The following is a 24765-nucleotide window of genomic DNA, read 5'->3' as shown; positions in this document are numbered from 1 at the left end:
CGATACAAACTGAAACTGTACAATATTCACAAATCAAGCCACCCTCAAATCTCTCAGATTAGGCAGTTTTGGAGGCCAATTCTACCAAATGACCAGGGAAAAGTAACCACTATTTTATCTCAACTCTTCCAAGGCATACAAAATATAGACAATGGTTCAATTCGTTATCCCCAACTAGCCCTTCTGGATACAAAAACCAGATGAGGACCACTCCCACCCTGATGAAAAAAACACATCAAGCAACCTTACTTATATAACAGCACACATCTTATCTAAATTGGTGGCATATTAAATGAACAGGCAGACTCGGCCTAAGGAAAGGAAATAAGATTTAACCTTACAAAAAAGAAACTTGTTTCAGTTTAATCCTTGCATACAAAATGGAGAATAGGAAAAGCTTTTAAAGGAAATTCAGTATAAGTTCATGGTAAAAATATTTAGTTAACCTATATTGAAAGAGAACTTCCATTTTCTAAAATCAACAGCAAACATACATCAATGCGAAACTTTCGAACACTTATTCAACTCGGAAGAAGTAGATGTAGGCTATAACCTCTAAGTCTTAAATCTGCACTGAGACATAAAGTCAGAGCTATAAATATCAAAATAAAGAGTATGGATACTGGAAACATCTATAATGTTTAGTGATAATACCATTATAGGTCTTGAAAACTCAAAGAAATAGACATGTGGAAGATTCAGGTGAACGGGCCTTCAGAACGAGGTGTGTAACAGATTACTATAACAGAATCAAAATCTTTGCCAGATGAAAGCAATGAGTAACTAGAACAATTAATAGACAATATGCAATTTTCAGTAGCATCAAAATCCAAGAATTACCTGAAAAGAAGCCTAGCAAAATGCAGAATGTCTTTATAGAGGCAACTATCACAGTATACTGACAGATTCAAGTAAAAGGAGTTTGAAATTAATTGTACTTCAATTACTTATAATTTAGTATCTTACCTGTAGCTGCCAACATTGCAATTAAACTTGGGCTGCTGTTCTCTGTTTCTCAGATCAACCCTGGGAAATGATAGAAGGGAAAAAGAAAGAGAAAGACACAGTATCAGCAACAAAATCTAAGAAAGGAAACAGAGAAAGCCCTGGGTGAGAGTGAATACTGTGTTGAGCTGGTACTTGTGTTTGACACTTGCAGTGTCAGCTGGAGTTGGCGGCAGGGATGTTGAGGAGGTCTATAGCCTGTCTAGATAGCAGATGACAGAATGGTTAGAATGCAAGTTTTAAAATTTTCACTTCACACCATTGTACAATCTGAGGCAGCACCTGAAAACATGAGCTAGTAGCCCTAGGGTGATAGCAGGACACCAGGAAAATGGGGCTGGTTAAGACACTATGGCTCCAGAGTTCTGCTAATAACAACCTGAAACCAGCATAGTGGGAGAGGAATTGCGTTAAAAAAATGTGTCAACAGAACATAAAGAATGGAAAAGAAGTAGAATAGGGTATCAGTGAATCATGCAAACTAAGGGTACGCATTCTCATATATATAGCTACCTACATATATCCTTGGAAGATACATAAAACATATTTCTTTTTCCTTTTCTTTTTTTGAGAGAGTCTCACTCTGTCGTGAGGCCCATGGTGAAGTGCGATAGCACAGTCTCGGCTCACTGCAACCTCTGCCTCTCAGGTTCAAGCAATTCTCGTGCCTCAGCCTCCCGAATAGCTGGAATTATAGGCGTACGCCACCACATCTGGCTAATTTTTGTATTTTGTGTGGGGACTGGGTTACAACCATGTTGGCCAGGCTGGTCTCGAACCCCTGAGCTCAGGTGATCTGCTCATATCGGCCTCCCAAAGTGCTGGGATTACAGGCGTGAGCCACTGTGCCCAACCATAAAACATTCATTTGAGGACAAAAGGTTTGCCAAGTGTAGCTCTGACTGGAGAGGAGCCCCCGTGGGAGGGTGTGCGTCTTCTCCCAGAGGTCACAATCACTGGAGCAGCCGCCCTGCAGGGAGCACCTGGCCTGCGACCCACAGCCATTCTTTGCAACGGGTGCTGTTGTGCAAATGCTTAGAGGTGACATAAACAGAGCATCTCCCGCCCATCACTTCATCAAAGAGCCAGGAGCCAGCAGCAGGACCCTCCTGAGTGGGGACTGAGGGTCCACTCTCCTGACATAGAGGGGCCACAGAATCCAGTTCAGCCCTTCCTGTCAGCCCTGGAAGATCCTGACAATGTTGTCACCCCAACCATACTCCTCCTTCAACAGCCACCTCATGGGATTGGGGTCGGGGACTTGGTGGGAGAGGAGCAGACACAGTCGGCAGAGGATGGGGGTCCAGGTTCAGCCAGGCATCAAGGTCAGGACTCTGAGGGGTAACTGAGGGTCCCCCAACCCACGCCCAACTCCACCACCACCACCATCACGACCTAAGCCCCAGTGTCCCCACTGGCATCCCTCCCCTACCATCCCCAATCCCTCCCTTTACCCCGCTCACACAAACATCTTCACACTCACCCCCATCCCAATCCAGGCAGAATCCAGTTCTGCCCCTGCTCTCAACCCAGGGAAGCCCAGGTGCCCAGATGTGACGCCACTGACTTGGACATTAGTGGTTAGAGAGAAGCGAGGTTCTCGGTCTCAGGGGTGGCTTGAGATCGGTGGAGGGAAGCGGGCTCAGGCTCTGTAAGAAGGCAAGGTGACACGCTGAGGGAGGACTGAGGACCCACTTACCCCAGATAGAGGGCCCCAAATAATCCAGCGCCGCCCCTCCTGCCAGCCCTGGACCACCTGGTGGTGGACTTCTTAGGCTGCGCCACCCCCAGCCCCCTGCTGCTTAAGCCACTGGGGACTCTGGAGTCAGAGCTCATGTGACCAGGGAAGGGCTGCTTAGGAGAGGGCAGCATCCAGGCTCTGCCAGACATCACGCTCAGGATTCTCAAGGAGGGCTGAGGGTCCCCAAGACCCCACTCCCGTGACCCAACCCCCACTCCAATGCCCACTCCCGTGACCCATCCCCCACTTCATTGCCATTCCCACCCCATCCCACATCCCCCACCCCATCCCTCCACCCTGATTCCCATCTGCCCTGCCTTTCCACGCTCACCGCCACCGCCACCCCCACCCCCACCCCCACGCCCACGCCCACCCCCACGCCCACGCCCACTCCCACCCCCACCCAGGCAGGATCCGGTTCCCGCCTGGGAACATCCGGGTGCCCGGATGTGACGCCACTGACTTGCGCATTGGGGAGCAGAGAGAAGAGAGGTTCCCAGTCTAAGGGACTGCGTGAGTTCGGCCGAGGGAACCGGGTCCAGGCGCTGTGAGGAGGCAAGGTGAGAGGCTGAGGAAGGACTGAGGACCCCGCCACCCCAGATAGAGAGCCCAGAATATTCTAGCGCCACCCTTGCTGCCAGCCCTGGACCACCCGAGGGAAGACGTCTCAGCCTGGGCTGCCCCCAGACCCCTGCTCCATAAGCCTTGAGAGACACCAGGTTCTTCTCCCCAGGCTCTGGAGTCAGAGGTTGTTGTGACCGGGGCAGGACTGGTTAGGAGAGGCAGGGCACAGGCTCTGCCAGGCATCAAGGTCAGGACCCAGAGGGAGGGCTGTGGGCCCCCAAGACTGCACTCCAATCCCCATTCCTACCCCATTCACATTCCCATTCCCCACCCAACCCCCATCTTCTCAGCCACACCTCCACCCGCATCCCCTACCCCCACTCCGTCACCTGACCACAACCCTCCACCCCCAGCACCAGCTCCAACCCTTCTGCCACCCCACTCTCATTCCCCCCAGCCCCACCCTCATCTCTCTCATGCGCCCCACTCCCATCCGCTCCCTCATTCTGGCAGAATCCGGCTTGCCCCTGCTCTCAACCCAGGGAAGCCCTGGATGGCCCGATGTGACACCACTGACTTGCACCTCACAGATCTGAGAGAAGTCAGGTTCATCTAATGGTTCTGAGGGGTGGCTTGAGATCCACCGAGGGGAGTGGTCTGAAGCTCTGGTAGGAGACAAGGTCAGAAGCTGTAGAAAGCCTTAGGAGGCCTCCACTCCAGGTAGATGGCCCCAAAATGATCCAGTACCACCTCTGCTGCCAGCCCTGGAGCACCAAGATGGAGCAGACTTCTAAGCTTAACCTGCAGGGGACTCTGGCCACCACTGTCCCCACTACCGTTTAACCCACAGGAGAATCTGGAGTCGGAGCTTATGTGACGAGGGCAGGGCTGGTCAGGAGAGGGCAGGGCCCAGGCATCAAGGTCCAGGCATCCACCCGGCATCAACATCAGGACCCTGAGAGGGAACTGAGGCTCCCTCACCCCCACCTGTATCCTCGTCTCCACTCCCACGCCACTCACATTCCCATCCCCACCCGCTACCCACAACCACATCTTGTCAGAATCCCTGCTGTCAACCCATGGAAGCCCTGGGAATGGCGGCCAGGCATAGCGATCTTGACGTCCCTATCCGGGGCTGATAGAGGGAAGGGGCTTTGGAAGGGAAGGGGCTTGAACAGGACCTCAGGGGAGCAGAGGGAGGCCCCTGATTGGAAATGAGGGAGGCTTCAGGGAACCCAGCACCCTAGGACAGGAGATCCACCTCACCCCCATCTGAGACTGAGGCTGCCTCCTTCTGCCTCAAGAATTAGAGTGATGGGGACTCAGATCAGCATAGAGGTGGGACCTGTCAGGATCACGAGGAGGAGAGGAGGGAGGACTCAGGTGACCTTGGAATCCAGATCAGTGGGGATCTCCACCCTGGGAGGTCCAGGGATGGTGGCCACAAGTGGCCCTTCCTGCACCTTTGAGGTGACAGAGGACAGAGCTGTGGTCTGAGTGTAGCAGGACGAGTGGCAGACAAAACTCCTCAGACACCAGATTAAAGAAGGAAGAGGTTTTTTTTCGGCCGGGAGCGTCGGCAGACTCGAGTCTTAAGAGCCGAGCTCCTCGAAAATAAATACTTGGCCTTTTTAAAGGCTTACAACTTTAAGGGGTCCACGTGAAAGGGTGGTGATAAATCGAGCAAGCATGGGAAACGTGACTGGGGGCTACATGCATCAGCTAACAGAACAAAAAGTTTTACAGTGCTTTTTTTCATACAGTGTCTGGAATTTACAGATAACACAAGTAGTTTAGGTCAGGGGTTGAGTTATTATTATTACTTTTTTTTAACTCCTAGGGCCGGGTAGTGGTGCCAAGGTTGTCTGGCTATTTATCTTACTTTTGTTTCTTTCTAACTTTTTGCTTTCTCTCTTTCTGCTTGTTTGTGAACTAGGCAAGGTGGAGGGAGGAGGACAGCAGATGTAGTAGTGGTCTCTTTCCTTATGAGAAGTGGGGCCTCAGGTCAAGAGAGGGAGGAGTCCCAGGATCTTCAAGGCCCAAGGTGTGCACGCTTCATGAGGACTGGGGATACCCCCGGCTCAGAAAGAAGGAACTCCACAGAGTCTGGCTGTCCCCTGTTATAGCTCTGGGAGGACCAGATCATGGATGGCCATATGTTCCAGTCTCACTTGTACCATAGGCAGGAAGTTGAGGAGCCCTCTGGGAGATGGGGTCTTGGGGTAATGGAGTGATGTCTGCTTATCTCAAGGAATTGGGGGATGAGGGAGCGCAGGCCCTGGTAGGAGGAAAGATGAGTAACCCACAGTAGGCCATCAGAACCCTCACCCCAGAACCAAAGGAGTCAGCCCTGGATCCCTCACGTGGGGTGTCAGGATGTGGCTGTGTCTCACTCCTGTTTCCAGATCTCAGGGAGGTGAGGACTTTATTCTCAGAGGGTGACTCAGGCAAACATAGGGGACCCCATATGGTCGAAAGAGAAATCCCAGGATCCACCAAGGGTACGTGTGCACCAGAACGCTGACAGGGACAGCAGAGAAATCCTCCCTGCCCCTACTGTCACCCCACAGAGCATGGGCAGGGCTGTCTCCTGAGGTCACTCACTTATTCTGGGATCACTGATGTCAGGGAGGGAAAGGCCTTCGTCTGAGGGGCTGCACTCAGGTCAGTAGCGGGAGCATCCCAGGCCCTGCCAGGAGTCAAGGTGAGGACCAAACAGGCGCCTCACCCAGAACACATTAATTCCACTGAATTTTGTTATTTCTTGCTGTCCTTCCCCGAGGACCTAGGCACGTGTGGCCAGACGTGGGTCCCCTCCTGTCCTGTTCCTTATCAGGGACGTGAGCACCTGATCTGCATTTCTTGGAGCAGCAAAAGGGTGGAATTCAGGCCCTGCCAGGAAAAAGGTGAGGGCCCTGCGTGAGTACAGAGGGGACAATCCACTCCATGAGAGTGGGAACGTCACAGAGTCCAGTCCACCCTCCTGATAGCACTGAGGGCCCAGGGCTGTGCTTGCAGTCTGCACCCTGAGGGCCCATGGATTCCTCTTCAAGGAGCTCCAGGAACCAGGCAGTGAGGCCTTGGTCTGAGACAGTGTCCTCATGTCACAGAGCAGAGGATGCACAGGCGGTGCCAGTAGCTAATGTTTGCCCTGAATGCACATTAAGGGCCCCACCTGCCATGGGACACATGGGACTCCAGAGAGTCTGGCCTCACCTCTCTACTGTGGTCAGTCCTGAAGAATCGACCTCTGCTGGCCAGCTGTACCCTGAGGTGCCCTCTCAATTCTTCCTTCAGGTTCTAAGGGAACAGGCCAACCCGGAGGACAGGATTCCCTGGAGGCCACAGAGGAGCACCAAGGAGAAGATCTGTAAGTAGGCCTTTGTTAGAGTCTCCAAGGTTCAGTTCTCAGCTGAGGCCTCTCACATGCTCCCTCTCTCCCCAGGACTATGGGTCTCTATTGTCCAACTCCTGCCCACACTCCTGCCTGCTGCCCTGACCAGAGTCATCATGTCTGTTGCAAAGAAGAGTCAGCAATGCAAGCCTGTGGAAGGCCTTGAGACCGCAGAGGAGGCCCCGTGCCTGGTGGGTGCACAGGCTTCTGCTGCTGAGGAGCAGGAGGCTGCCTCCTCCTCTGCTCTGGTCCTGGGCACACTGTGGGAGGTGCCTACTGCTGGGTCAACAGGTCCTCCCCAGAGTCCTCAGGAAGCCTCCGCCTTCCCCACTACCATCAGCTACACTCTCTGGAGGCAATCTGATGAGGGCTGCAGCGGCCAAGAAGAGGAAGGGCCAAGCACCTCTCCTGACCCGGAGTCCGTGGTCCGAGCAGCATTCACTAACAAGGTGGCTGGGTTGGTTCATTTTCTGCTCCTCAAGTATAAAGCCAAGAAGCCGGTCACAAAGGCAGAAATTCTGGAGAGTGTCATCCAAAATTACAAATGCTACTTTCCTGTGATCTTCTGCAAAACCTCCGAGTCCCTGAAATTGATCTTTGGCATTGATATGAAGGAAGTGGACCCCACCGGCCACTCCTATGTCCTTATCACCTGCTTGGGCTTCTCCTGCAATGGCCTGCTGGGTGATGATCAGATCTTTCCCAAGACAGGCCTCCTGATAATCGTCCTGGGCATGATCGCAATGGAGGGCGACTGCGCATCTGAGGAGGAAGTCTGGGAGGAGCTGAGTGTGATGGAGGTGTATGATGGGAGGGAGCACAATGTCTATGGGGAGCCCTGGAAGCTGCTCACCCAATATTTGGTGCAAGAAAACTAACTGGAGTACCGACAGGTGCCCAGCAGTGATCCGGCACGCTACGAGTTCCTGTGGGGCCCAAGGGCCCTCACTGAAACCAGCTATATGAAAGTCCTGGAGCATGTGGTCAGGGTCAATGCAAGAGTTTGCATTTCCTACCCATCCCTGCATGAAGCAGCTTTGAGAGAGGAGGAAGAGGGAGTCTGAGCATCAGTCGCAGCCAGGGCAGTGGGAGCGGGGCTGGGCCAGTGCACCTTCCAGGGCCCTGTTCAGCAGCTTCCTCTGCTTCGTGTGCCATGAGGCCCGTTCTTCACTCTTGTTGGAAGAGAGCTGGAACCCAGGAGGTAGAGGTTACAGTGAGCCGAGATCACACCACTGCACTCCAGCCTGGGCAACAGAATGAGACTCTGTCTTCCAAAAAACAAACAAAAAAACCATAGTATGTCTGATTATATTAATCTCCAAACCAGCTGGTGTTTAATATTGCTAGAGCTATAATAGAATCAGGAATAGGAAACAAACAGGAAAAAAAAAATGGAATTTTACAAGGATTTATATTTGCAAAGAAAAAAGGACTTATTTGGAGTTGTTTATTGAAATTCCCCCAAGACTATTTTTTGAACTTATATATACAGACAGCATCAAGAGAAGGAGCTTAGGAGTTCTCATAGGGTTTAGGAACTACTAGACCTTGTGTATTATGTTCATCTCAGCACTCAAGCAACTAAAAGATAACTGGAACATGGTATCTCACAGTGAATAACATGGTTGGTTACTTTACTAGGCTGACATATGGAGACAGGGTTCTTATGAATACGAGAGACACACCCAGGTTCAACTGAATGTATAGTGCATGAGGGATTAGCTGTACAGTGTTATCTGCAAAGTACCTAAAAGTGTTTTCTAACTAAGCACCAACTTCTTAGACTAGTCTTGGGCACACAAAAAATATCTAATACTAAGCTTATAGGAATACTTTATTTGGTCACTTGGTGGGGGAAGGTTGCTGAGACATATGACAACATTTAATACCTAAAGGTAGGAGGAAGCAAGGAAAGAGAAAATGCAGAAAGGAAGAGTGAGAGCCAAAAGAAGGGTGCCACCTCTGTAGACTCTCTAACAGAATTAAATTGATAAGATAACAGAAGTAAATGGGCATGCCTTGAGGGAAACATCAATACACTTTTGGAATCTGAGGCAAAAAGTGAAATGATTTACCTCTTGCCAAATCTATTGTCATTGCCCATGGGAAGTTCCCATTCTACTCTTGAATGCACAAGTAACATTCCTTGCCTAAGGATTAGCATTCTGTGATAATAGTGGTAATGACAGCTGCTTTAAATTAGTGGCAAGTTCAGAATGAAACACTGACCACCAGGCTATGTTTCTGAATCCAGTCTATGCCCTCGAATGTATTCAATCTACTTTCTATGGTATCCCTGAAAGCTATGGCAAAAGAGTTGTATGGTAGGGGCAGGGCTCCTTATGGGGACACATACGGCTCCAGAAAACAAGTATTCCATCTTCTCACCATGACTTTTTGGTTTTCTTTTTTTTTTTTTCTCTCTTTTCTCCAAGACTAGTAATTTCCAGTTTCTTCTCTACCAGTCTGGATGCCCATGGTGAACTTTAGAGATATCCACCAGCTTCATCAATTCCCTCAGTTACATCTACCTATCTTTTGAGCCCAGATGAACCCAATCATGTGTGTTCTCCTCAGTCCCAGGCTGCTGAGCAACGCTGGAGAAAAATCACAAAACTATACGGTTTGGTGTCTCTCCAGAATTATGGTTTCCAGCTTGAGTTGGGATTTCAGAATTACTTCAAAATGTTTAAATTTGCTCCTGGTCATTTTCCTCCTTCAGTTCCCAGTTTCATTTATCACTCTATTTAACTTGTTAACCATCGCTGTCTGCTATTAACCTTGCCTCCTTTTACACAGAGAAAACAGAGGACATCAAATGGCATTTCCCATCACTCCACCTCTGTCAACGAATCCACCAGTAACATCTCAGAGATCCTTCTGTCTAGCACTGATGATCTCCAAGAGGATCTTATTGTATCAGTTACTCCTTCCTTCTGTATTTTCAATTTTCCTATTGCCTCCCCAACATGCTTTAGCTGTTCTCATCTAAAGAAACAATAATAACAACCACAATAAACTAACAAACAATAAACCATCTTTAACAGATCTTACCTTTCCCTCTTTTGTGCCACCTTCAAGCTCCCTAAACTTGGATTTATTCCTCAACCCATTACAATCTGGTTTCTAATTAAACAATTTTTTGCCAGCGTCACCAAAAACTTCTGAATTGCTAGTCTCCAAAGCGCATTCTTCAACTTCATTGTTTTCTTTCTTTCTTTTAAAAGTCAAGTTCACTGAAGTATAATTTACATACAATAAAATTCGCCCTTTTAATACTCTTTTACCATCTAATAAGTTTTGCCTTATATGTTGGTTCCCTGAGATCTGTAAAATAACTACCAAATCCCAAACACCTTTGCTTCATACACAAATCCCTTTGGAATGTCTCATATGAATGTCTCATATAACACAGGTTCAAGTTCTTTCTTCAGTCATCAGAGTAACAGAGGTTGAAGATGCAATAAAATAAGTGCCAACTCTTGCTACTCCTGTTTCAAACAAGGAAATTTAGATAATGATTATACACATTTCTGCAAATAAAACATTCTAGTGCTTACATCAGTCCTTAGTTGTTAAGATTAAATATTCACTACTTACAGTTTCCAACACATTTTTTTTTTAGAACATGGCCATTTTTTTTTTCTTTTTTTATCTTTTTTTGAGACGGATTCTTTCTCTGTCGCCCAGGCTAGAGTGCAATGCCACGATCTCAGCTCACTGCAACCTCTGTCTCCCAAGTTCAAGCGATTCTCTGGCTTCAGCCTCCTGAGTAGCTGGGATTACAGGCATGTACCACCACGCCAAACTAATTTTTGTATTTTTAGTAGAGACGGGGTTTCACCATGTTGGCCAGGATGGTCTCGATATCTTGACCTCGTGATCCGCCCACTTCAGCCTCCCAAAGTGTTGGGATTACAGGCTGAGCCACCGCACCCAGCTGCTATTTCTTTTTGAAGTTCACTTTGTTCATCAAAAAGAAGCCTTTCATGATTCTCCACGTTCTTGATACTCCAAAACAAAAAGTATAGTTCACAGATAAACCACCACTTTTCATCTCACGTTTTAAACATAGCAATTTAAATTTCAAAGGAAACAGCATTTAACTTATTTTTTCCACATTTAAAATTGTAATAAATACATGGAACTTGAAATACCCACTTTTTTTTTTTTTTTTTTTTTGAGACCGAGCCTCACTCTATCACCAGGCTGGAGTGCAGTGGTGCAATCTTGGCTCACTGCAACCTCTGCCTCCTGGGTTCAAGCCATTCGGCAGCCTCAGCCTCCCCAGTAGTAGGGACTACAGGCATGCGCCACCACGCACATTTAAAATTTTTAATGCCAGATTTGAGAGAAATATTATTTAGCAGGTACAACAGTCATGTACTTTGCTTGAAAAAATGAGGAACGGTTAAAGACAAGATGGAGTCACGACAAAAAAAGACTGGCAGCCCTATATCATGAAATATTATATATTTTTTTCACCAAGTAGTGACCCATTTATTGTCACTCATAATTCAGGTAACATGATTTCCACTGATGGGATAAAATGGTCTCTGATACAAACTCATCAAATTAGAGAAAACTTACTTTTGAAATATATACTATTCATTCAACAAACAGTTAAATAGTTCCCACTACTTAAAATGTTGTATGTTAAGTACTGAGAAAGAAGTAAAACATGAATACACACTCTCTTTCATATTCCTGTGACATGAGCAAAGGCACAAATAAAATAATACAAAAATTTATAATTGGTATGGACATGCAACTCACTCAGGCATGTAGGCAAAAATGGAGATTAAATGCTGGCATAGTTGCCAAAAGAATCATATTTCAATCAGTTCTTAAAAAGATTTAAAAACATTGTGAGGGAAGAGCATGAGCAAAGCCTGGAGGTAATGGTGAGTTCCTTCAGAGAAGGCTATCAACCAGGAAAGACAGAATGGAGCAAAACAAGCCTAAAAGGCGGTCATGTAAAGGGGAGTGTCTCTGACTAAGAATTTAGAAGTGGACATCACAGGTTGGGAGGAGGGAAGGGCTAGGTTTTAGGAAGATAATATTGCCAATCTACAAAGGATGGCTCAGAGGAGAAAAGAGAACTCAGCTGAGTTTAATAGTACAAGCAAGGAAAGATGATGTGAACTAGGGCAGCAGCAGTGGGAATTTAAAGAAGGAAATTAAAGGACCACAGCAGAGGTAAAAATTGCAGGGCCTAATGATAACTGCATGGGAAGCATAATGGACTTGGAATAGTCAAAGATAATACCAAAGCTCCAACCCTGGTAACATGTAGCAATAACATTGAGAATATAACTTTTCTATTCAAATGTTCACACCAATGAATAAATGTTTTGTGGGAACATTATAGCAATATATTCTGTACTTGTGAGTTCTATTGAAATAACTGTCTTGTCTTGTAAATATATATTTCTTAAGTGGCTTAAAAATTGTATGTTCAAACTCTTTTACCAGTTTATTTAAATCATCTAAGTTAGTTTGGAAGAGTGACACATGAACATGTATTTTCACAAGACTATTAAAAAGAATACTTCCCTCAAAAAAAAAAATAATTTCATTGGCTCCTAAAAAACATGTATCTACATGAAGAAGAGGTCATTGTCAGATGAAAATTCACTCATGTGAAATACAACAGCAGATAATTATCAATGCACAAAGTGTTAATAATCTGCTGACTTTCCCATTCTGTTATACATCTGAACCATCTCTTATGATTACAAATTGTTATCCAGGTAATGAAATAATCTCTACAAGGAACCCCCATGATACAAGTTTAACTATGTCAAAAAACTGCACTTGTACCCCTGAACTTAAACATTTAAAACATTATCATGTAAAACCATCACTAATCACTAATAATTTTGAAAGCAAATTTGCCATAAAACACTCATATGTTACAGCAGAAAATAAAAGAGATACTCAATAGTTACACTTGCCTACTTCCTATTGAGCTAAAACTGTTGAAACAAGACAAGGAAAAGACATCTAGAAAGGATTTAGGGACTTTCTGCTTTCCACTCTAGATTTATCGCTGATCTCTTAAAAGCTGATTGGTGAACATAAAATGTTAGTACATGATCAATTTTACACACAATATGTCTATTTCTAAATGAATTATCCAATTTACATTTTCCTATTCTAAATAATTCCCACAGAACCGTTAATGAATCCTAAAAATACAAATACATTTACCACTTACGGTAAATCTGGAACAATAAATTCAAAATGGAAATGATAATTAAACCAAAACATTTTTTCCATAAACTGGGAAGCAAGCAACCTGTCTTCTATTTTTATGTATGCATTGTATTTTATAAGAGTGTATTATGTTACTAAATTTAACAGACTTTTTCAAATTGCTCATGTAACAGTTTAATTTTTTTCAGTTTCTCTCTCTGGACAAGCCTAGCATGTAGATAAGCTTTTAGTTGCTCTTGAAGTATCTTCTAGAAATGTAAAACAAAAAAGTGACAAAAATTGGATAAATTTTAATATTTACAAAACATAATTCTACACTTTTAAAGGAATCCTCTTCAAATCAATACTTCTTAACCTTTTCTGTTTAACAACATCTATGACCAATGTTAAATAATTATTTTCACTATTCATATGCCAAAACAGTACAGTAATCCTTTTCTTCAGTCACTAAGTAAAGAATTTTCTTTCTCATAAATATTCAGCACGTATGTCCTAATTCTTGATTTCAAATTTCCAGATGACCCTTCCTAAAATTTGTTTACCACAGATAGGTAGTATCTATACAACAAGCCTACCTAACAGAAATTAAGTAAGAAATATTATTTCTTACTAATATTTTAAACTTGTATTACATCTCAATCATTTCACTATGCACAGAAATTAACCTTCCAATAATGCTGGCCTTTCTGCTCTTCTGCTCCTTGACCTAATACCCAACAACAGCATTCTCCCCTCTCTTACTTGCCACTCACATAGTCATCCCCTAGATTTTCTCATTCCTTCCCAGTAACTGCAACATCTACATAATGTTATTGATAGCAATGATAAATGGGAACCATAGGTCAGACAGGATCATGAAAATTTTTAATAAACTCATTTAAGAACTCTTTAATCCTCAAAACAACTCTGAGGTAGGTACTCTTACTCTTACTATGTCCCTTTCAAAGATAAGAAAACTGGGGCACAGAGATAATTTCCCCATGGTTTCAGAGCTAGCCAGGGTCAAACTGGAGTTGTATCCCAAGCAGTGTGGTTCCAGAGTCCAGGTCCTTGACCACTGCACTTGGCTGTTTCTGCATCTTTCCAACATACAACCACTATCTCCCTACCCTTGTAGGAAACTCACTTTAGTATACAGCTCAGTGGTCTATAAAGACCTAACACCCATGAAATGGAACACTTTTCGCGGCTCAGCACCACACCCCTATGTGCTCACTTTCCTCAGTGCCAGCCTAAATTCCATAGCCAGTCATCATAACTCCATCCTTGGGTATATTTCCTCCCCACTGCTCCCTCCTCACAGTGCTCTGATACACCCCAGCGGAGGAAATTCCAACTCTACTCTGCTCTTGCACAAATATGCCAACTGGGCTCACTTTAACTTCAAAATCACCATGACACCAACCTCAGTGGGACCTCTAATACTGCTTGGCAATGATATTCTTCTAGTCCATTAACAGGAACCCTCTCTGGGCTCACGTTCTCTACCTTCTTTGCTTTGAACTTCAGCATGAACTCTTACTACTTGAGGCATTGATACAATGGATTAATTATCAAGTTAATCCTGATACCAACAGGTAGTTTTTCTTCTAGTTTCTGAGTCTTCTTCATGTCTGTGTTCCAGCCTTGAAACAACTTCCAGAACTGCTTAAAATATTCATAATGAAGTTTCTGCCTGCAACACATAATAAGGAACATGGTCATACTTCATAAGGAGATGAAAAGTTAATCAAAAGCAAGACAAAACTGATTTCATAGAATTCATAGTACAAAATAAGAAGGACATAATAGCAGCTGAAAACTTCTCACTGGGAAAGGATGAAGTGAGTTTCTCTCATTCTAAAAGTATTTCTTCTGACTACTAGAGAAGCTATCTCACATTCTTTATCTCCTAAAACCAATGGAAGATGGACTATGCTATAAATTTCCCAGAAACATCCATTTTCACTAAAGGAGTTTACTTTTTATTTCCTCTTGTGGAATAACATAGGGGTTCTGCTAAGTAGATTCAATGATGATATCATAGCCATTCATCCCATAAGATTTCCCAAAAGGAATATTTCACTTAACTACTTCTACACTTTGGCACAACAATAATTTTGTAAAAGAAATAGTGAAAAAATATTAAACTAAACTATATATCTTATTTAAAACATAAGATTATCCCTTTCTATGTCATTGAATACTGTTAAGGATTAGAAGACAAAACATCAAAGACATTTACCATGTATTCAGCTAGCATATGTCTAGAAATGAATATAAATTAATTTTACAAGAAGACTCTACTCTTATATGAATGGCAAAAAGACATCATCTTCTTTGGCTTCTAGGTAATAGATTTCAATTCTGTCACACTGAGGTTATAAAATTAAAGAAACTTACCTGCTTGGAGAAAAATCAAGTAAAATATATTGTCCACTGGAAACTCCAATAATTATAAGATAGTGGTTGTCTGAAATTATTTGCAGCAACGAATACAAAGCAATGATACAAATATCATGGTTCAAAAAAGCCAACAGCCATACCTTTGCTCTCCGTGTGTTTTCCAAACATGTTCGATTTTTTTGATAGAGGCATTTGTATTCATTTCAAACTTTTTTTCTCTTTGCAAGAAGAGTCTGTTTAATGTCAGTGAGATAGTAAATGAAAATTAATTAAAAGGTAATGTTGAAAAGTAGTTTCTTCACATATATTCAAAACAATATGGGATATGATGTTTCAGCAACATTAAAGAACATTAAAAATTTATAATGCAAGCATCATTTCAAAAAGCAAGATTTGCTCACTTAATTTCTGTGGAAACATTCAGATATTGGTACTACAATTCTACATGGTATAACTGAAGATCACTTTTAATTAATGGATGGGGAAAAAAGGCTAATAATGAAAATAGTTTCTATTTTTTAAATGTGCATAAACGGTTACAAGCACAATCTTTTATTTTTAAATTTATAAATTGTCCTATAATTCATATGACATGTTTATATGAAATATTGTCACAGCCCATTACATAAAACACACAAAAGTAATTTATTTAGGCCAGGCGTGGTGGCTCACACCTGTAATACCAGCACTTTGGGAGGCCGAGGCAGGCGGATCACGAGGTCAGGAGTTCAACACCATCCTGGATAACACGGTGAAAACCCATCTCTACTAAAAATACAAAAAAATTCAGCTGGGCTTGGTGACAGGTGCCTGTAGTCCCAGCTACTCAGGAGGTTGAGGCAGGAGAATAGTGTGAACCCAGGAGGCGGAGGTTGCAGTGAGCTGAGATGGTGCCACTGCACTCCAGCTTGGGCGACCCAGCGAGACTCCGTCTCAAAAAAAAAAAAAAAAAAAAAAAAAAAGGAATTTATTTAATAAGACCATCAAAAGTGTAGAAATAATATAAAATAAGAAAATTATCTTTAAGCAACCTAATGACTGGTGCTTTTAACTGTATTTTACTAAAAGTAGCAATGTCCGTGGGTTTAAAAATTTAAGTAGATAAATAAATACATTCAAGGACACTTTTGAAATATTTTCTTGGAGATTTTTATATGATATTTTAATCTATAGTGTTGTGTTTCAGAAAATTGTAATACTACAAATCCTTTCCTACACATGGTTTCACATCAGACATCTACCATTAATTGCTAGTTTTCAGCAACCATAAAAGAACTGCATCATAATATGAATATTTTTACATATAGTATCCATCTACAATACTCAATTTATTAGGCCGCTCACAAAACCAACATTTGGTCACCAACATGCACAGCAAAGCTTGTCACATATACTGCCTGTGTGAATTATCTCTATAGAAGAGTCAAAAATTAAATCAGACTTTTTAAAAATAAGAGCATTGTCTCTACAGTCTTGACAGAAATTTACTGAGACTTTTTAAAGAATATGGTCCTATAACGTAGTCAGTGCAAGGATTATTTCACATGGCAATATAAAATTCATGAGTTTCTAGATCCAATTACATGTTTCTCACTTTGTAGAAAAGTTGTCTTTAGTTTTCCACTACCCAGTTTATTAATGGAATAATAGTGAAAAAGAACCATTTTAGAGAGTTCCATTTTGACTGGTGCTCCAAAGAAAACAAAATCAGAAAGCAATGAAAACAGAATTGCTAAATTAAGAACATGAAGAACTCTGATATTAAAAACTGAGGTATCACTTCATCTGTGTACACAAAGAAGAATCGAGCTAATTCTCATCTGATGTCCTCTAATGTCCCACAATCGGTTATATTTCCATGTGTACAAAACAAAAATGATCCCTCCTGCCTCACCATTACTACGAGCATTCTTACATCCTTATCAACAATGAAAAGGTAGGTAAGGACGTTTCTCAAGCAAATTACATTAAATACCTCTGTTAAATCCTATGATGAGGACAAAGCATTGAACACAGTCTTGTAGTCCACTAATTCACATAACCTGCTCTAACAGTTGTGTGGTCAAAGCCAATTTTCTTAAACTACAAATAGCTCCTAAAACATACCTCCAATTACTTGTAACATCTTCTATACACCATTCCTGTAAAATAAGTACATCAAAATTTTAACATAATGCTGCACAAAATACCAGGTTTGTTTAAGAAGAAATATCTCAGGCCAAATATTCAGCATAAAACGGTCAGTACATGAGCCAAAGCTGACTTTTTGTAAAATAGCTTATCTGACAGGCAAAAATGCTTTAAACATATTACCCCACATCTTCTTCATCTGTTTCTGTGAAAGGCTTTCTTTGCCCATGCTCATCAGTTACTGGATCTTTTTCTGCATTAAAATAAAAAAAGCCAACCTGCACATCCTGCATATGTACACAGAAATTAAAATAAAAGTTAAAACAAAAAAAATAGAATGGCAAAGCAGAGAGCCAAAACAAAGTAAAATCAAACAAATAAATAAAAAAGACAAATCTTTTTAGAGGAACGATGCTATTGTGGAAATTTTGCAGGGAGAAATGTACTATTTGTGGATTTTTAAGGCCCTCTGCCAATTAACGGTTTAAAGCAGAGCTACACACAGAGTCACTTGGACTCTGTCCATTTTACGGGGGCATTTTTGCAAGCCCCTTGGGGTTCAAGTCCTCATAAATGATGCATTGGACATCAAAACCTTTGGACCTCAGGACTGCACCTTTTGAGAAGAGCTGCTCTAAGAGTGTGTGTAACTGTGCTAAGAGGGGAGCCTCCCATGGGAAACTTAAAGCCCTTGAACCTGCTTTAGAAACCTAGAGCATCTTAAGGCATTCAAGGTGGACTCCAAATAAACAACTTGAGCTGTGGGCTGGGGGCAACTCATTTGCCCTCCATTTAATAGGACCCAACAGACCGTCCCCTTGAGTGGGCACCTGGTTCCCGGACCCTTGGGTCTGTTTTTACATCCATGCTCTATTTCCTGGGCTGCCATAAGCTGAACCTCCACCCGGGCCATGTTGGCCTTCGTGATGCACTTCCTGCTCGCAGACTCCATAGCTGGCCTTCCTGAGATGGTAGAGACGATTTCTGAACCTTGTGAGCGCAAAAGCACACTAAGTAAACTGAGCGTGTTAAATGAGAGTCATGGTGGGGAATTTCTCCGGTACAAGAAGAGTGGGGCTGGCGTGGCTGAGTCTCCTGTTGAAGCAGGAGGGGACGAGAAAGAAGTTGCCAGTTTTCCCCTCCATGTCATTGTGTCCTGCCCACCCCGTTCCCGGGGCTGCCTGTAGAACTCACACTTGCTCCACACACCTGAACTTCTGGCCCTCTGCTGAATTCTTGCCGTGCCCTTGGGACAAAGCTTGAAACTGGGCCCCTCTCCTGAGTCCCCAAGCGACCTTGTCTTGGTCAAGAGAGCCTTGGGAGTGACACAGGACATCCCCAGCCATCTCTATGAAAATAAACCTGTCTGCACCTGTGTTGAACAGTCAGGTGCCGACTCTGTCCACTCGCCAGTGTGGACGCCCAGGGGACCCGTGGTGATGAAGTGTCCAGTCCTAACAGGCAGCCTGGTAGGAGGGACACAAGCAGACTATCCCCTGAGCCTCCACACATCAACAAAGGCCCCTTTGATGTTCTCCATTCTTGGGGACCACTCGACCCTCTCAAGCTCCTGGCCCTGGCCCACCCCAGCCTGCCCTCAGGGGCCTCACCCTGACCCAGACCCTTTGCAATGCCACGGTTCTTTCTTCACAAGTCAGCCTGGGCCACCCAACTCCACACCCTCGTCCCCTGAGGACCTCTGACCCCTCTGTCCCTGTCTTCCCTCCAGCTGGTGCCTCACCTGAGGGATCCCAGAGCTCAACCTCTCACAGGACCTCCACGACCCATCACCGCAAGGCTTCTCTGAGGGCCTGGATCCTTGGTCCTCGCGAGAGCAGCTGGCCTGGCTGTGCATGCACGTAGCTGATTGGCCGGCTCAGTGCACATGCAGGAGGTGGGGCCATGTGGAGCCACGCCCCCTCCAGGCACACCTACCCCTGAGGGACGGCCCCTGGCTGCTGTGGACTGGAGGGTGGCTCTCCTGGACCTTCACCCCTACAGTCCTCCAACTCCTCATCCCGGGGAAGGACAGAAGGACCTGGGAGTGTAATGGGGAGCAGCCAGTGACCCTGCACTGAAGGGTGGAGGCCATGTGGCTGTGGCTTAGGACCTTGCATCTAGGCTCGTTCCAGCCATCTCTGCCCCTTTGGGAACAATGACCATAACCTGGGCTACCGAAACCTGACCCTCCACGGGTGTAGACAGACGGCAAGCACATCTACAATTTTTAATTTTCTATCCAAAACATTGTCTACTGTCTTATCCAAGAATGCATTTTTCCTCCAGGAACAGATTTTGACAATGCTCCCTTAAAAAACTGCAGTCTACGGACCACTGAGCTTTTTTTTTTTTTTAAACTCTTGAGCCTTTACGGTACAAGAACCAGTCATTGCATTCTCTGAAGTTGGCTATGACCAAGCCAGTTGGGGTGAAAGAATCAATCAAAGATAATGTGGTGTTGCTGCTGTTGCTGTTTTCATCCTGAATCATCTCATCATATATGTGAGGTGCCTGAAATATAGGAAACTCTCACTGAATATTGGATTGCCTTCTTGTGTACCTATTAAATGACAGCTGCTTTCTCCATTTATTCTTGATGGCATGTCACCCAATATGGGCTCCTATGCTACTAAATACAGGTCAAGCTACATGACAGCAGCATTTCATTTTCTTAAAACACAAAATCTTATTTATATAATTTAGTGAATGTCAACTCAGCTGATGTCAAACTATAAACTTAGCTAGAGGGTATTCACTGGAGCAAATAGTCTTTAGTTTCCTTTTCCAAACATAAAGTATGTTTCACTTTGATTACTGATGTTGGAGGATATATGTATAATTATCAGTTTGAAAATTCACCATTCTAAGGATTCAGAGTAAGACAGGTTATAAGATCACCTTGCATCTGTGAGACTGGATAGATTCACCAATTTCCTGGCAGCAGAGAAGTGGACTGCCTGGTGAACATTATGATCATAATGAAAAGAATACATAAAACTGAGCTTCCAATGTCTCTTTGTAACTCTTACATGAATTTAAGTATTACTTGAATTTAAGTATTACTTGTTTTCTTTTCTTGATCTCAAATCACATAATCTAAAATATGTTTATTAGACTTTTTTTTCCTCCAAACTACAAAAGTGAAGTGTGCGCTTAAAAAATAGATAATTGCCACCAGGCACTGTAGCTCAAGCCTGTAAACCCAGCACTTGGGGAGGCTGTAGCAGGAGGATCGCTTGAGCCCAGGAAATCAAGACCAGCCTGGGCAACGTAGCAAAACCCCAACTCTACAAACTTTTAAAAAAATTAGCCAGGTGCGGTGGCCCCTGCCTGTAGTCCCAGCTACTCAGGAGGCTGAGGCAGGAGGATCCCTTGAGCCCAGGAGGTCAAGACTGCAATGAGCTATGATCATGACACTGAACTCCAGCCTGAGTGACAGAGCGAGATCCTGTTTGAAAAAAAAATTTAAAAACACAACTGTTTATAACTGCAGAAGTTAATATCTTTAATGGTTCCCCTCATATCATGTCATTAATTCCCAATTAACCAGCAATGGGATATAGACTGCTATGTATATATGTATTTCTATACCGATGTAAAGAGGAGTTAACGATGGCACATTAAACTTTCCCATCATTAAATGCTATCAATACCACCTACCTCATAGAATTAGCTTGATAATTAGATGTGTTAATATCTGCCAATTTTACCAAATAGTGTCAAGAACATAATAAATAATCTGTAGTATTTGGTATAATAAATAATGATCACCAGATGAGCTTTTATTTTCAATGGAAGTGACTTTTATTTTAAATTTCAGAAATCAGAAAAATAATTCCCCTTTGCTTTTCTTTAAGATATAACAGCAAAAGTTGATGTCTGTAGGACATAATATACATATACACACACTCACACAGATACACACCGGTATGCACACATACACGCACACAAACACGACACACACACACAGATACACACACAGAGAGAGATACAAGCGCGCACACACACACACACACACACACACACACACACGCAGTATGAGCTATCCCAACCAAAACTTTCGGAGTAAAGGCAGTACAGCCTGCTTCTGGAGTCACTTTTTTTTTTTTTTTTTTTTTTTTGAGATTGGGTCTCACTCTGCTTCCCAGGCTGGGTGCAGTGGTGCCATCATACCTCACTGTGCCCTTGAAATCCTGGGCTCAAGCAATCCTCCCTCTTCAGGCTCCCATGTAGTGGGATTACAGGTGTGTGCCACCGCTCCTGGCTAGTTTTTAAAACTTGTAGGGCTGGGCGCCATGGCTCACGCCTGTAATCCCAACACTTTGGGAGGCTAAGGAGGGCAGATTACGAGGTCAGGAGATCAAGACCATCCTGGTTAACATGGTGAAACCCCGTCTCTACTAAAAATACAAAAAAAATTAGCCAGGCATGGTGGCGGGCACCTGTAGTCCCAGCTACTCGGGAGGTTGAGGCAGGAGAATGGCATGAACCCGGGAGGCAGAGCTTGCAGTAAGCCGAGAAGGTGCCACTGCACTCCAGCCTGGGCGACAGAGCGAGACTCCGTCTCAAAATAAATAAATAAAAAATAAATAAATAAATAAATAAATAAATAAATAAATAAATAAAACATGTTGTAGAGACAGATCTCACTATATTGCCCAGGCTTGTCTTGAACTCCCAGCCTCCAGCAATCCTACTGCCTCATCCTACTAAAGTGCTGGCATTACAAGCATAAGCCACCACCATGCATGGCAAAGAGTCACATAATTTAATAAACACACAAACAGTGATTGTACCAGGGTGGAAGTTGCAAAGGCTCTGGAGATGCTGATTAGAAAGTTTGCAAAGACCCATTCTACGTGTCAAAGCAAACGATCCCAGAAGTGAAGGGGTGGAGAAATAGACTCTACCTGTGCGTGAAAGACCTGCAAAGAATCTGAGGACATTTTTAATCCACTTCAGGGAATTAAAAATCGCTTACACCCCTGCCCAGCCCAATCCTCTCAGAACCCTGGACAAAACTGATGACTTTTGACAAGAGGACCTTGTCATCTTCCAGGACCTCAACGTCACCACCTTTAGATGGGATTTCCCAAATGCACTTTCCAAAGTGAAAGAGCAGAAGGAAATACAACAGACCCTTGCAGTTGCGACAAATGAAAGAACAGCTTAAAAGGCATATTTAGTTTGAGTAGGAGCCGCAGTCAGGCAAGCTATTTCTGTAGATCTTTAGATTTACAAAATGATCATTTCCAAAGTGTGTTGATTCCATACCGATATCTACTCAATTTAAAGACAACTATTTATTGCAGCCAACCTGAGAAACAGAGTAAAATGCCATCACTAAACAAAACAAACACACATACACACACACGCACGCACAGATACACACAGAAACACACACATGCACAGATACACACAGAAACACACACATGCACAGATATACACACGGCAAGTATGAGCTTCCCCACCAAAACTTTCAGAATAAAGGAGTTACAGACTGCTTTTGGAGTCACTGAATTTTTATTTACTTTTTTGAGATGAGGTCTCACTCTGTCTCCCAGGCTGGGTGCAGTGGGGCAATCATAGCTCACCGCAGCCTTGAACTCCTGAGCCCAAACAATCCTCCCTGCTCAGCCTCCTGTGTAGCTGGGATTACACCACCACACCTGGCTAATTAATTTTTTTTTTTTTTTTTTTTTTTTTTTGTAGAGAGGAGTCTCACTATGTTGCCCACGTTGGTCTTGAAATCCTGGCCTCAAGCCATCCTCCTGCATCAGACTCCTAAATTGCAGAGATTACAGGCATGAGTCATTGTGCCAGGCCAAGAGTCACTGAATTTTATAAGCACACACACAATGATTTTATCAAGTTCTGTTCTAAAGGGTTGATAGATATTAACCCATTTGATCCCCATGAAAAACTTACAAAGTGGGTACTTTCATTACCTACAAGGGAAAGTCTCCAGTAGTAAACAGAAGAGGTGTGACTCAAACCCAGTTAGTCTTGCCTTTACAATTCATGCTTTGGCCTCTCCTCTATGCTACCTGTCCACATTCTGGTTGGGAAATTCCTCCTTCAAACCACTACCTGGCTCTGTAGCTAGCCAGGTATGCCCTCTGTTAAACAAAAATCTCTTGAAAACTAATATACTAGAGAATGCTGTGTGTGGCTAGATCAACACTGATCTAAATACCAAAAACTTGGGGGTGGAAAATGATTACAAACAAGTATGAGACAATGCTGGGTGTTCAATTGTTCTACTGCAAAATGTGGTGTATCAGAAAGCCTCAGGGATAGGGTTGCAGTTGGAGGAGTTCAGTTGGGGTTCAGGATTATTAACTTCAAATTCATCTATCCTCAGACCCTAATTTGTCAAAGAAGGATAATGGATCATGTACTCATGTAATTGGCCAATTTTTGCTTCTGAACCCCAAATAGCTGGTGACATGAGGTGGTTCTCCGGGGATAGGTTTTCTCCCTTGTAAAATAAGAACAAAGAGAGAATAGATGAGTACAATTCCTCAGTTATTCTGAAAACAAAACATGCTTTGAAATGCTTATTAATGTTCCTCTGCAAAACATTGAGAAAAACGTAATGATCTAAACCCTGCTTTGGCCTAATTTGAAATTGAGCCGAATTACAGATGCTATGGCTTGCCAGGTCTCCTTTTCTGCGTCCTTCCATTTATTCTTCAATATGGCAAAATTACAAGTAAAGAAAAAAAACTCTTACAGCAAATGGAATTTATTCTCCATGAAGTTGAAAAGCACTGGACAACTCGGTGACAAATAATTGACCTTCACAGGAAAGAACCTCCTCAAAAGAGTTGTCATTTTGTGTTCAGAGTTCAGTCCACAATGATCAATTCAGACAATATCCAGTGAACTGAAGAGGGGTCCGTTTTCTTTCATTTTGTTATGAAATTCAGAAGTGAGTTTAATGTGGGAATCTGGCTGAATCGCCAGTGACCTCTAATCATGCCTCAATAGATTGATACAGGGTACATGATAGCTAAAAAATGAGCTTATGCCTTCATTGTAGTCCCAGTGGTACCTTCCAAAGAGTGGATGATTCTTTAAAAGCTTTATATTGTGATTAGATGATTAAGGCTTTAGGATTGAAGTGTTATGTTCCCTTCAACTGAAACCTGCAACATGGAGTGACTTTCCAACAACTACTGCCTAAAAGAAAAAAGCTTTAATTTCCCTAAGCATGATCCCAACCAAGGAATTCACTGATCCTTGACCAAATCAGCATTATATTCGGCTGCTTTCAGGTAGGTTGTCTCACTCGGGCAAGCAAATGAATTGGAAACACTTTTAT

General features: G+C 43.4%; 1 pseudogene; it reads left to right on the top strand.

Moving 5' to 3' along the window:
- Positions 1–6736: 6736 nt before the first annotated feature.
- LOC100423992 (melanoma-associated antigen 4-like) lies at positions 6737–9677 on the top strand (annotated as a pseudogene).
- Positions 9678–24765: the final 15088 nt, after the last annotated feature.

This window comes from Macaca mulatta, chromosome X, assembly GCF_049350105.2.
Source record: "Macaca mulatta isolate MMU2019108-1 chromosome X, T2T-MMU8v2.0, whole genome shotgun sequence".
Lineage (NCBI taxonomy): Eukaryota > Metazoa > Chordata > Mammalia > Primates > Cercopithecidae > Macaca > Macaca mulatta.
The sequence above is the reverse complement of the archived record's forward strand: the minus strand, read 5'-3'. Positions and strand labels throughout refer to the sequence as shown.